We start from the raw sequence: 13,204 nt of genomic DNA, 5'->3' as shown, positions 1-13,204 counted from the left end.
ATGTTAAGACAGTTTATACACAACAATAAAAGTTATGTAAGACAGTATATACACAATTATGAGTAAGATGTATCCAGAAGTCCCAATATAGGCTTCACTGCCCTGAGTTCTTAGGAGGTGGAGGTGAGTTATCTTTTAGCTCAAAATTCTCTACTTTTTAGGGAAAAAAAAAATCTTATAATTTGCCAGAAAAGGTGCTGTTCCTCACCCAACTACTTTCCCCTATCCTCCATTTATCCAAATTTTACTTAATCTTCAAAGGTCCTCCTCACATTTAAACTATACTAGGATTCTTCTCCTAAGAATTTAATTCAAATAACATATATGGTAAGAATTCCACTGAAACGTTACTCCAATGGCTCATAATGTCACAGGTTCTCTACGGACTGAGACAAAAGTCTAAGCTCTGACAATTTCCTTTTAATGCAAAGATGCCCCTGGGAGTGGACAATACATCTGTTATCCAAGGGGCCAGCCTTGCTAAATTGAAAAGTCATCACTTTGGCTCCAGGGTGATGCTATTTTGTGAACATGAAGAACATCATTCTCAAACAGCATTTCCTGTAAGTTATAGGGAGACTGTGATTTGTACCAGTGGAAAAAATAATCACACCTGTGACATTACAGGTCCTTGGAGCCTTGAAGATATACAAAGCACTAAAAATACAAAATGGTGTAGTCTTTGACCCCAAGGATCTTACAATCTAGTCTGGAACTAGGGAACTAAGTACATAAATAAGCATGATTTAAAATAAGATTATCCTAGAGGCAAAGAAAAAATCTAGATAAATTCCTATAGGAAGAGTGGAAGCAGAAGAGATCACTTTTAGTTGGGGTATCTGGGAAAGCTCCATGGAAGATGTGGCACCTGACCTGATCTTCAAAAGAAGGAAATATTTTTAATAGAGATGGAGAGGGAACGAATTTCAGGCATAGTAGGGCAATGGCTGGACGGAGAGTCTATGTAAATGCAGAGGCAAAAGAGCACAGGATGGAATCAGAGAATAGCTAGGAGTTGAGGTTAGCCTGGCCTGGACTTTGCAAAGGAGAATACTATGAAACTAGGACAATAATGTAGGTTGGAGCTAGACTATGAAGGACCTCATTAAGTTTGTATTTTATTTGACTGAAATAGGGAGTCATTGAAAATCTTTGTATAGGAAAGTGATTTGGTTTGATTTGTGCATTCTGCAAATTAATTTACCAGTTGTTTAAAAAATAGATTAGAGAGAAATAGAAGCCTATCATAATGGTCCAGCAAAAAAATGGTGATGCAGATATCAGTAGAGAAATTAGATTAGAAATAGATTAAAGATATATAGAAGTTGAATGGATAAGATTAGATGGGAAGGGTTTAGAAAGGAACAACTATGAGATAATTCTAAGGATTCAAGTCTTAGTGACTAAAACGATAATGGTGCCATTAATATAATAGAAAAGTTGGGAGAAGAGGCAAGTTTAGGGGATATGGGGAGAAAAACAATTCAATTTTGGACATATTGAATTATATATATATATATATATATATATATATATATATATATATATATATATATATATATATATATATGTACACATACACACACACATATATATACATATTTTAATGTGTTATATTACATATATATACCATATGTATATATAATTATTTATAATTTTTTTTGAAAAGCCATTTGGGGCTAAGTGACTTGCCCAGGGTCACACAGATAGTGTTAAATGTCTGAAGTCGAATTTGAATCAGGTCCTTCTGACTCCAAGGCCATTACTCTATCCCTGTACCAGCTGCTATCCCTATAGTGAATTTTAGATGCAATAAACAAAGTATAAAACAGAAAGCCAGGGGAGAAACTTGAGCTGAATAGAGTCCTGGACATGATGCCAGAAGGCCTGCATTCAAATCCTCTTGCAGATATTTATAAGCTATAAATCACTTAACATCTCATTATCTGAGTTTCCTCATATGCAAAATGAGGATAATAGTTGAATTGCCCGTCTTATAATGGTTATGAGAAAAGTGCTTTACAAAACTTAAAGCACTATATCAATTTGAGATTATTATAGGTAGACTTGAGAATCATTTACATAGAGGTGATAACTAAAACCATGGGAATCACAAATATGGAGAGTTAAGAGAGAAAAGAAAAAATGGCCAAGAACACTTAGGAGGAAAAAGGAGGAAACAGTATTAAAGAGGGAAAAAGTGCAAACAAATAAAAGGGGACCAGGATAGAGCAATGGAATGAAAGTTGAAGGAAGAAAGAATAACAATGAGGAAGTGGGTGGTCAATTATGTCAATTCTAATCCAAAATCATCTGGTCTGTCTTTACCTACATTTTGACTTTTGATTCTAGTTAAATTTAACTCTTTATTATATGTTATCTATCTTGTGCTGTCCTCTAAGCTAATACTTTAAACTGGTTAGTTTTGTGTTTTCCATCAATCAATCAACAAATATTACTAAGTACCAGGGTATAAAAAGATAAGTAAAACCAATTACTGTCCTCAAAGAGCTTATATTCTAGTAGACTACATCAAAGAATATACAGAAAAATATTAAAGTATATAAAAAGTATATAAAAGTATTTAAAAAGTATATAAAATATATTAAAAAGTATATAAAAGAAACAGAAAAGAAGTTAATCAAAGTGTACATTCCTCAAGGGCTGGGACCTTATTTGACTTGGGTCCAGCACAACAGGGGAATAATAAAGAATCTATGATCTCATTAGGGTGGAGATCCTAGCATGTCTACATTTCTGGAATCCAGAATTATAGCTTTAGGGCTAAAAGGGACCTAAGAAGTCATTAATCCAATCCCTTTATTTTATGGGTGAGGAAAGGAAAGACTCCCAGAAGTGACCACACAGGCAGTAAGGTGATAAAGATGGGACTTGAACCCACATCCTGATATTAAATCCGGCATTTTTTCCACTGCACTGTGCTAACTCCCCAATAAGTAAATTCTATAAAACTGCTTGAGGCATTCAGGGTTTAAGTGACTCACCCAGATTTATATGACTCTAAGTATCAGGGCATGGATTTGAATGTTTCTGCCTACCTTAATGCTTCTCTACACATAGAACAATGTTAGGCACAAAAAGGAAAAGTGAGTGTCACAACTAAATGTAGACAGTCTTTAGACTAGCATTTTAAGAGCTTAACAAACTAATCCCCAAATTCTGGGATGTTGCTTAAAGTGACATACTAATAAGGAAGAAGTTGCAATTAACTCAGATAATAAACACCCACATCAAAACTAAACAACTCCCTTCAAATCCAATCTGAAAGAAAAAAAAAAAAAAAACATCAATGGAGGAAATCTGTGATTAGGCAAGTTGGCTCCTTAGATTAACTTAAAGCACTGTTTTCTTGAAATGAATCCAAAGTCAAGGGAATAACTTCTCTCTCCTGAGAAAGCTATTTCCCTCCTGCTGCTCCATATTTCAATCATGTGCCGATGATGAACAGTGCTGGGAAGATCAGGAAAGATGGAAAGACACCATATGCTCTCCTATGTATAATTCCTCGGACACATGGCAATACGGCATTTGCTTTGACTGTCAACAAAACAAGCAGGTCTGTCTTCCCCAACAGGCAGTCCCTGGAGACTGATAGTGCACCTCTATTTATAGAAGGCCATCTTATCTAATATAATGAAGTGCTACTGTGAAATCGAGGCATGGCCCAGATCTTGTGATCCCATTCTTTCTTAGTTGAACTGCATCCCAAGAAAGCACATCAGTCAATGGTCACTTTGAAGATTCAATAACATTTTTGATAAAATTTGGTATTATAGAGTAAATCAGAAGTTTTATAAATACCGCTTTTTTTTTTTCCCCATATGTAATAACTCTAACTCTAAGAACAGTTTTAAGGAAGATAAGATTCATCTGTCCATTGGTAGCTCAAACACTGCTTTAAAAATTGTTGGACATGGTAATTGTGGAAATATATATAGAAGAACTGCGCATGTTTAACATGTTACTTGCTGTCTAACAGAGGGAGAGGAGGGAGAAAATATTTGGAACACAAAGTTTTTTGCAAGGGTGAATGTTGAAACCTATTTATGCATATATTTTGAAAATAAAAAGTTAAAGATGACAGGAAAAGAAAATGATGAATGTTGGAGGAGATGTGGAAAAATTGGGACACATACATTGTTGGTGGAATTGTGAACTGAATGATTGATTCTGGAGAGCAATGGGGAACTATGTCCAAAGGGCTATAAAAGTCTTCAGTGATCCAGCAGTGTCTCTACTGAGCCTGCATGCCAAAGAGATTAAAAAAGGGGAAGGGACCCACATGTGCAAAAATGTTTGTGGCCGCCCTTTTTGTAGTGGCCAGGAACTGGAAACTGAATGGATGCCCATCTGTTGGAGAATGGCTGAATAGGTTATGGTAAATGTATGTTATGGAATATTATTTTTCTATAACAAATGACCAGCAGGATGATTTCTGAGGCCTGGAAAGACTTACAGGAACTGATGCTGAGTAAAATGAATAGAGCTAGGAGAATATTGTAAATAGTGACAAGAAGATTATACAATGATCATTCCTGAAGGACATGGTTCTTTTCAACAGCCAGGTATTTCAGGTCAGTTCCAATGATCTTGTGAGAGAGAGAACCATCTCCACCCAGAAAGAGGACTATGGGAATCGGAGTGAATCACAACATAGCATTTTCACTCTTTTTCTTGTTGTTTGTTTGCATTTTGTTTCCTTTCTCATATTTTTTTCCTTTTTGAGCTGATTTTTCTTGTGCAGCATAATTGGGGAAATATGTATAGAAGAATTGCACATGTTTAACATGTATTGGATTGGATTACTTTTTAAGGGAGAAAAAATTTTGGAGCACAAAGTTTTGCAAGGGTGAATATTGTAAACTATGTATATATTTTGAAAACAAAAAAAAGCTTTGTAATAAAAATAGAAAAAAAGGAAAAAAAAGTCAGATATATAAAAATAAAAATAAAAACAATATCAAATTTTAAAAAATAAGTGTTGGAGAAGTCTATTCTTAAGCCATCCAAACATTCCTACTGAAATTTTAGCTATAAATCCTTTTACTTTACAAGTTTTATTTTCTTTAGTGTGTCTTCTTTTGTAATAATCAGAATTTCTGGATTTTGGAGTGAAGATTAATGAAATACAATTCCTTAAGGATGCCAACACTAGTCAGTGTGTAATTTTTTTCCAAGCATATCATAAACTTCTTAAGGATAGAGATTGTGCCTTTTCTATCATTCTTCCCCTCTCCCATAATTTCAATCCACTGTATCTAGTATAGGATCCATAAATGTCTTCCAGTTTCAAATCATAAAAACAAGATGAAGAAATGATAAAGCTTTAACCAAGAAGGCAAGTAATTTTCCTAAATAAGAAAAGTCTCTCAGACTTCTTGGGGTTCTTTACAAGATCACCAAGTTCTTAAAAAGCTGGTAGACAATAACATTCAAGCTTGATACAGTTTAAAAAAAAAAAAGTGCTGTTAAGAGATTCTTAAGTGGGGTAAGTGAAATGGTGTGATGACAGCTGTGTTTTTGGAAGATTATCCTGGCAGCAGTGTGCAGGATGAACTGGAAGGTAGACAGAATGGAGGCAGGGAGGCCAGGTGGGATTGCTGTCATACCTGGGTAGGTTGTGATGAGAACTAGAGAGTTAAGAGACCAGGGTGGCGACAGAAAAGCTATAGGCTTGTGGGTGGTTTGGATGAGGCAAGATTTATGGAAAGGCAAAAGCATTAACTTTCATTCTGTAATTTCAGCAAGAATTTCTGAAGAACTGATTAAACTAATCCTTAAGATAAACCTAAAGCAAACAAGGGACTTACTTTAATGGATCCATGATCTCATCTATTCCAGTCACATCCAACCCACACCTTTTTGTACTATGTGATGATTCTTGTTCAAGTCTTCCCATAAACCTCTCATAGAAGTTCTGTCCAAAGTACTAGAGCCAACTTCAGTAAAAATGCTTAGAAGTGGGAGAGGGACATGTTTTGTGCAAGAAATAGCAAGAAATTTAGTATCCTCGGATTACAGAATAAAACAGGGAATAAGATGCAAGAAGATTGGAAAAGAAGAAATTTATCTGATTATGGAGGGAGATTTGAGTCAGGGAGACTAACCAGCAGATTCCTATCATAATTCAGGTGTAGAGTGATAGTGAGTGTCAAGAAAGAAAGATAGGAGTGGGAAGAATATTTAAGAGATATTATAAAGGTAGTGCTGCTAAGACTTGACAAATAATTGGATAAGGAGTGAGGTAATGAGAGTTAAAAGTCTAGGAAGACATGTAGGTTTTGAGTCTGGGTGGCTGCAAGGATGATGTTACTCTCAACAATAACAAGAAGTTAGGAAGAGGGGAATAGTTTGGGGGAAATTGTGTGTGTATGCATGTGACTTGTCTTCCCAAGGATCCCTTCTAGACATGAATGAGTAATTGATTTTTGATAAATGAACACTGTGAATTTGGTGCCATACATGGAAATGAGTAGATGTCCTTGGAACCTGACAAAGTTCTTTTCAGCCATCATTAAATGATTAGGGAGCCTGGCTGTATATCAGATTATACTGCTGAGTCATCATGTCACTAACTACTTGGATAATTGATGGAATCATCCAAGAATACCAGCTGAATATGATTAGTTGAACCCCTTTTGCCATATTGTGCCAGGGGTCTTACTGTGACCTGGATCTTTTCCCTGTTTATCCTGATATTCCTATGGATAAGACAGAAGTATGGGGTTTGGATCTTAGCATTCAGATTCATATATGGGTGTTTCCAACAACCATAATAAAAGAAGGTTAATTTAAGGAAAGAACTCTGGTGAGATTGGCACAGAGCTTTTTCATTGATCCTACTTTAATTCTATGTTTTTAAATGATTTACATAAAGGCACAAAAGACACTTTGTCAGATATGTGAATAACCTGAAAATAAAAATAATATTTAAATTTACAAAAAAGATATATGGATGACACAAAGAAGGGAAGGAAGGATAAAACAACAGATATTAGACTCAGTATCCATCCTGAGTCCTGAGAGGTTAGAATAATAAGACAAAACACTACAAGATAAACTTAAATAGGATAAGTTTCTATATTTAGTTTTTTAAAATTGCACACAGAAAAAGAGAAAGACCTGGGCTTGTCAAAAGTTCATGATAATCCATAACAAGAGATGTGGCTGCTAACAAAACTACACCAAATACTTGTATTATTTTCAGTTCTCGGCCCCACATTTCAAAAGGATCATTGAAAAAAAAATGGATCATGTGCCAGAGATGGGCAACCAGGATACCAATGGATGTTGAAACATTGTCAAATGAAGGAAAGGAGATTTGCAAATTTAGCTTGAAAAAGATTTCTTTGGATTGATACATGATAGGTGTCAAGCAAGAAAGATCAGGAAGTGGATAGGTTTTTTTTTTTTTTTTCCCAACTCAAGCAAAAATGTCTTTTAGCAATCTTCTGAAAAAACTATGTAGATAACCAACTCCCTTTATGAGCCATCTCAGGTCCTCATGGCTTAAATGTATCACTAACAGCCCAACAGTCACAATCAGACACCTCATTTATCCTTCTAACCATCACAGTCCATTCTGTGCATGTTTCCATTCTCCACTGATTTGAGCAATTACTCATACTGCAGAGTTGAGCTCTATGAAGTACAAACTCTTTCCAGGAAAAGGTCCCTGGAAATCACAGAGACTCCCAAGATCTTATTATGTACCAGAGGCAGCATGACTTGGATTAAAGCCACTCTCAAATGAGAAAGAATATTAATATAATAAACAAAAATTCTTGATAAAATGCTGAGAGATGAGACGCTGCTGACTCTGAACATGGTCATGTTACGTATTCCCTCCATTTTGGAGGGGAGCACAACTGTATTGTAAAAAACTGAAATGCCAGAAGGCAATGGAGCTTTTTTTTTCAAAACATTTAGAGAAAAAGATAGATATTCAACATATTGCCTCTAGTAACAACATAAACTTATAAGTAGGAAGGACTCTCAACATATCTTTCAATTTCACACATAAATAAGAATGCTTTTAAATGATTTTAATGAAATGATTTAAAAATGCTTTTAAAAAGCAGCTTTTAAATGATTCCATGGAGGATTACAATGTTTATTAAAATTTCTAAATTGTTTGTTGGAATATGTTTAGGCTTTAATTCATAACAAATTTTGGGGCTGTCATTAAGCAAATTAATTTTTACAAAATAGTCTTTGGAGTTTTGTACTCAATTGAAAGTTTTAAAGAGTATATGTTGAGCTGGAAGAAGGGGAGGGGGCAAAATTCATTACCTGAATGTATAAATAATTTTATATACACAATCCACAAATGTTTGTTTGGTTAATAGATCAAGTGATTTGGGTAGTAAAAAGCAGAGACTGAGAACTAAATTTTTCAGAACAATTTTCAACCTATTTAGAAAGAAATCTACCCAACCTCAGCAATCTGGAAATAGTTGAATACGTCAATTTCAACAACCCAAGGGAAAATTCCCATATAGTTTTACCTATTTTTTTCTCAGATTAAGAAAATGCATAGAGCCTTAACTGTTTCTTAGACATATCTTACTTCTAAAACTCTTATCAATAATCCTAATGTTGAGATCTGGGCTCCAGTCTCCTGTTCTTCCCCCCAATCCTTGCAACAACCTTATGAGGTAAATAAGGCAAAAAAAGTCCCCATTTTATGCAAACTAAGCCAACTCATACCTATTACATTGGCTAAGACAACAGGAAAAGATAGTCCTAAATGTTGGAGAGAATGTGGGAAAGCTAGGACACTAATAAATTGTTAGTGGACTTGTGAAATGATCCAACCATTCTGGAGAGCAATTTGGAATTATACTCAAAAGGGGCAAAAGTCCCTTTGATCCAGCAATGCCATTATGGGGTCTATATCCCAAAGAGTTAATAAAAAAGAAAAAAGAACCTATATGTGCAAAAATGTTTGTAACATTTTTTGTGGTGGCAAAGAATTGGAAATTGAGTAGATGCTCATCAGCTGGGTAATAGCTGAATAAGTGATGGTATATTAAAGTAATGGAGTTTTATTGTTCTATAAGAATTGATAAATGATCAAAGGGTATTAATAGGCTGTTTTTCAGAAAAAGAAATCCTACCTATCAATAGCCACATAAAAATGCTCTAAATCAATAATAATTTGAGAAATGCAAATTAAAACAATTCTGAGGTACCACTTCACACCAATAAGAGTGGTTAAGATGATAGAAAAGGAAAATGATAAATGCTGGACAATCTATAGGAAAACAGATACACTAATACATTAGTGTAAATTATTGGTAAAGCTGTGAATAAGTTCAACCATTCTGGAAAACAATTTGGAACCATGCCCAAAAAGCTATTAAGCTGCGTGCACCCTTTGATCCAGTGATACTGTTACTAGATCTACACACCAAAAAGATCAAAGAAAGAGGAAAAGGGCCCATCTGTACAAAAATATTTATAGCAATTCCTCTTGCAATGGCAAAGCATTAGAAACTAAGGGGATACCCAATCAGTTAGGGAATGGCTGAACAAGCTATACTATATGAATGAGATAGAATACTATTGTGCTATGAGAAACTGATGAGGGTGATGGTTTCAGAGACTTGGGAAGACTTTTAGGAACTGACACAAAAGAAAGTGATCAAAATCAGGAGAATAAGTTATATAATAATAGCAATACTATAAATATAATCAACATTCAAAGATTTAGTAACTCTGATCAAAACAATGACCAACTATAATGCCAAAGAACTCATGATGAAACATGCTATCCACCTCCAGAAAAAAGAACTGATAGATTCCAAATGCAGATTGTGGGAATTTGTTTGGCACAATTATACATATTTGTAATAGGTTCTGTTTTTCTTTCTTCGTGGGTGGGAGGGAGAGAGAATTCAGAATAAAAAATAAAATAAAATTTGTATATACTTATGTAATAATAATTGTTATTTATAATATAGAATATAGTTTACATATACATGTGTTTACATATATACATATACATGTAATATTATATGTAAATGAAGCAATTGAAGTTGGGAGAGGTTCTGATTAACCCAACTTCACAAAGGAAGTTAAGTGGCATATACCCTTTGATCCATTATGGGGTCTATATCCCAAAGAGATAATAAAAAAGAGAAAAGTACCTATATATGCAAAAATGTTTGTAGCGGCTCTTTTTGTAGCAGTAAGGAATTAAAATTGAGTGGATGCTCATTAGTTGAGGAATGGCTACATAGGTTATAATATATGAAAGTAATGAATTTTATAGTTCTATAAGAAATGATGAAAAAGCAGATTTTAGAAAGGCCTGGAAAGATTTACATGAACTGATGCTGAACAAAACCAAAACAGAATAAGGAATCCACTGTATACACTAACAGCAAGATTGTGTGATGATCAATTATGAAAGACTTGGTTCTTCTCAGCAGTTCAGTGATTTAAGGTAATCCCAATAAACTTTGGAGAGAAAACACCATCTGCATCTAGAAAGAGTGCTATGGAGTTTGAATGTAAATCCAATAATATGTTCATTTTTTTTTTCTCTTAAGGTTTTTCTATTTTTTTCTGATTTTTTTCACCCAATATGATTCATAAAGAAATTTTAAGTTAATATGTATGTATAACCAGGAAAAAAAAAACAATAAAAAAAAAAGTATTACCAAGGGCAAGTCACTCAACTGAGGATACCTCAGTTTCCTGATCTGTAAAATGAGAATAATAATACTTTCACTACTTACCTCACTGGATTTTCAGAAGGAAAGTTTTCTAAACTATGAAGCAATGTGATAAAGAGGAAAGAATGCTGACTCTGGAGCTGGGGGACTTGAATTCAAATCCTTTCCCAACTTTCCTATTTATTTTTAAAGGCTCTAATGACCCAAATTTGCAATCTCAGTGTCTCCTTTAACTCCTCACTAACACTCTGTCAACAAATATAATCTGTTATCATATCTTGTAATTCCTACTCTCACATTTTTTTCCTTTCTCTCTACTCCAGGTTCTCAGTATTTCTTATCTAGATAATTTCAATAGATCTTCCTTCCTCCAGTCTCTTTCTACTTGGAAGCATCTAGGAAGCTAGCTAGATACCTATTTCAATCAGCTTTTCCATTGTAAAATCAGGGTAATAACAGTATCTATTTTCCAGGGTTATTGTAAGGAACAAATGAGGTAATATTTATAAAGCACTTAGCACAGGGCCTGGCACATAGTAGGTACTTAATATAAATGTGTGTTTCTTTCCTTCCTTTCTACTCTGATAACTCTCACAAAATTGCCAAGGAAATGTTTCTAAAGCACAGATTTGACTACACTATCCTCTCTCTGCTCTCATTCCATATACATTCAACAAATTCCAGCGTCTCCCTCCACGAGCAAATATAAAACCTTGTAGCTGACATTTAAAGGCCTCTTCTTCACTACCTTTGCCACCTGAACAGCCTTGACTCCCTTCCATAGTTATGTGGGTCTATTATCTGTTATCCTTTACATTTGACACTCTAGCTCCTGACCACACTTTCATGGCTGTCCCTTACGCCACCAATATTTTTCCTTCCTACCACTTTCTTTTAGCTTCCCTGGCATCCTTTAAGTCTCAGTTCAAATCTTATTTTCTGCAGAAAGTTCTTCCCACTCTGCTCACCTACTAATACCTTCCCTCGAAAATTATGTGATATATAGACTGTGTAAATTTTAAATATGCATAGTTATTTGCTTGTGATCTCCTCAATTAGAATACAACTTTCTTGAGGAAAGTGTGTATTTCTGCTTTTATATCTATCTCAAAACTTAGCACAATTCCTGGTACATCTTAAGTTCTAGCTTATTGACCAGGGCCTAAATTCCTCTATAAAAGGAAAGAAATGGCCAAGATGGCCTCTGAGGACTCTTCCAACTGTAGATCTATGATTTCTCTTTCATTGTAGTATTATATAAGACAGAGGCATCTACCCAGGTTACTTATACCTTCGGAATCCAATACTTAACGTGCAACAAGAAAATTGGATTTACACACATATATTGTATCTAGGTTTATACTGTAACACATGCAAAATGCATGAGATTGCCTGTCATCTAGGGGAGGGAGTAGAGGGAGGGAGGGGAAAATCTGGAAAATGAATGCAAGGGATAATGTTATAAAAAAATTACTCATGCATTTATACTGTCAAAAAATGTATAATTATAAAATTAATAAAAAAGAGAGAGAAGAGAGAGAGAGAGAGAGAGAGAGAGAGAGAGAGAGAGAGAGAGAGACAGAGAGAGAGAGAGAGAGAGAGAGAGAGAGGGAGAGAGAGACAGAGAGAGAGAGAGAGAGAAAAGGCAGAGGCTTTTCTGGAGGAGAAAGACTTGGATCTGTGATTTTGTTGAAGTAGAGAAATCTCAATGAGAAAATTCCTTCTACCAGGACAGGGTCAGTAAATATTCTGCTGCTATTTTCTTAGAAATTTGCCTAAACTTGGCTCTTTTCAACAATGAAGTGATTGTCAATTCTAATAGACTTGAGATGGAAAGAGCCATTTGCATCCTGAGATACGGAGACTGAATGTGGATCAAAGCATAGTATTTTCACCTTTTGTTGTTTGTTTTTGTTTTTTTTTTCTTCTTTTGCTTTTTGATCCGATTTTTCTTGGTTAGCATGACAAAAGTGGAAATAAGTTTAGAAGAACTGCACATGTTTAACCTATATTGGATCGCTTGCCATCGATGGGACGGAGTGGGGGATAGGAAGGGAGAAAAATTTGGAACACAAAGATTTGCAAAGGTGAATGCCAAAAACTATCTTTGCATGTATTTGGAAAAATAAAAACCCATTAAAAATTTAAAGTAAAATTAAAAAAAAAAAAAAAAAAAAAGAGGGTTGCCTACAGCACATTGTAACTTGCCTAGAATTACATATGTTGTATGAATCAGAAGCAAGATTTGGGCCAGGTGGCCAGTGGATATAACATGGAGCTTGGAATCAGGAAGACCTACTTTCATGAGTTCAGATCTCTCAACTCAAACACTCACTAGCTGTAAACCCTAGGCAAGTCATCTAATTGTGACTGTTTCTGTTTCCTCATCTCTAAAATGAACAGGAGGAAGAGTGGCAAACCGCTCTAGTATCTTTGCCAAGAAAACCACAAAACAGGGTCACAAAGACTCGGACATGACTAAAGAAATGACTGAACAACTT

General features: G+C 34.8%; 1 protein-coding gene across 2 annotated transcripts in view; it reads right to left on the bottom strand.

The window, feature by feature from the left end:
- SPSB4 (splA/ryanodine receptor domain and SOCS box containing 4) overlaps window positions 1-13,204 on the bottom strand; it is a 160,147-nt gene that overhangs the window by 100,204 nt on the left and 46,739 nt on the right. The window lies entirely within an intron of this gene.

Source organism: Sminthopsis crassicaudata, chromosome 3 (assembly GCF_048593235.1).
Source record: "Sminthopsis crassicaudata isolate SCR6 chromosome 3, ASM4859323v1, whole genome shotgun sequence".
In the NCBI taxonomy this organism is placed as follows: domain Eukaryota; kingdom Metazoa; phylum Chordata; class Mammalia; order Dasyuromorphia; family Dasyuridae; genus Sminthopsis; species Sminthopsis crassicaudata.
Note: the sequence above shows the minus strand (reverse complement) of the source record. Positions and strands in the feature narration are given on the sequence as shown.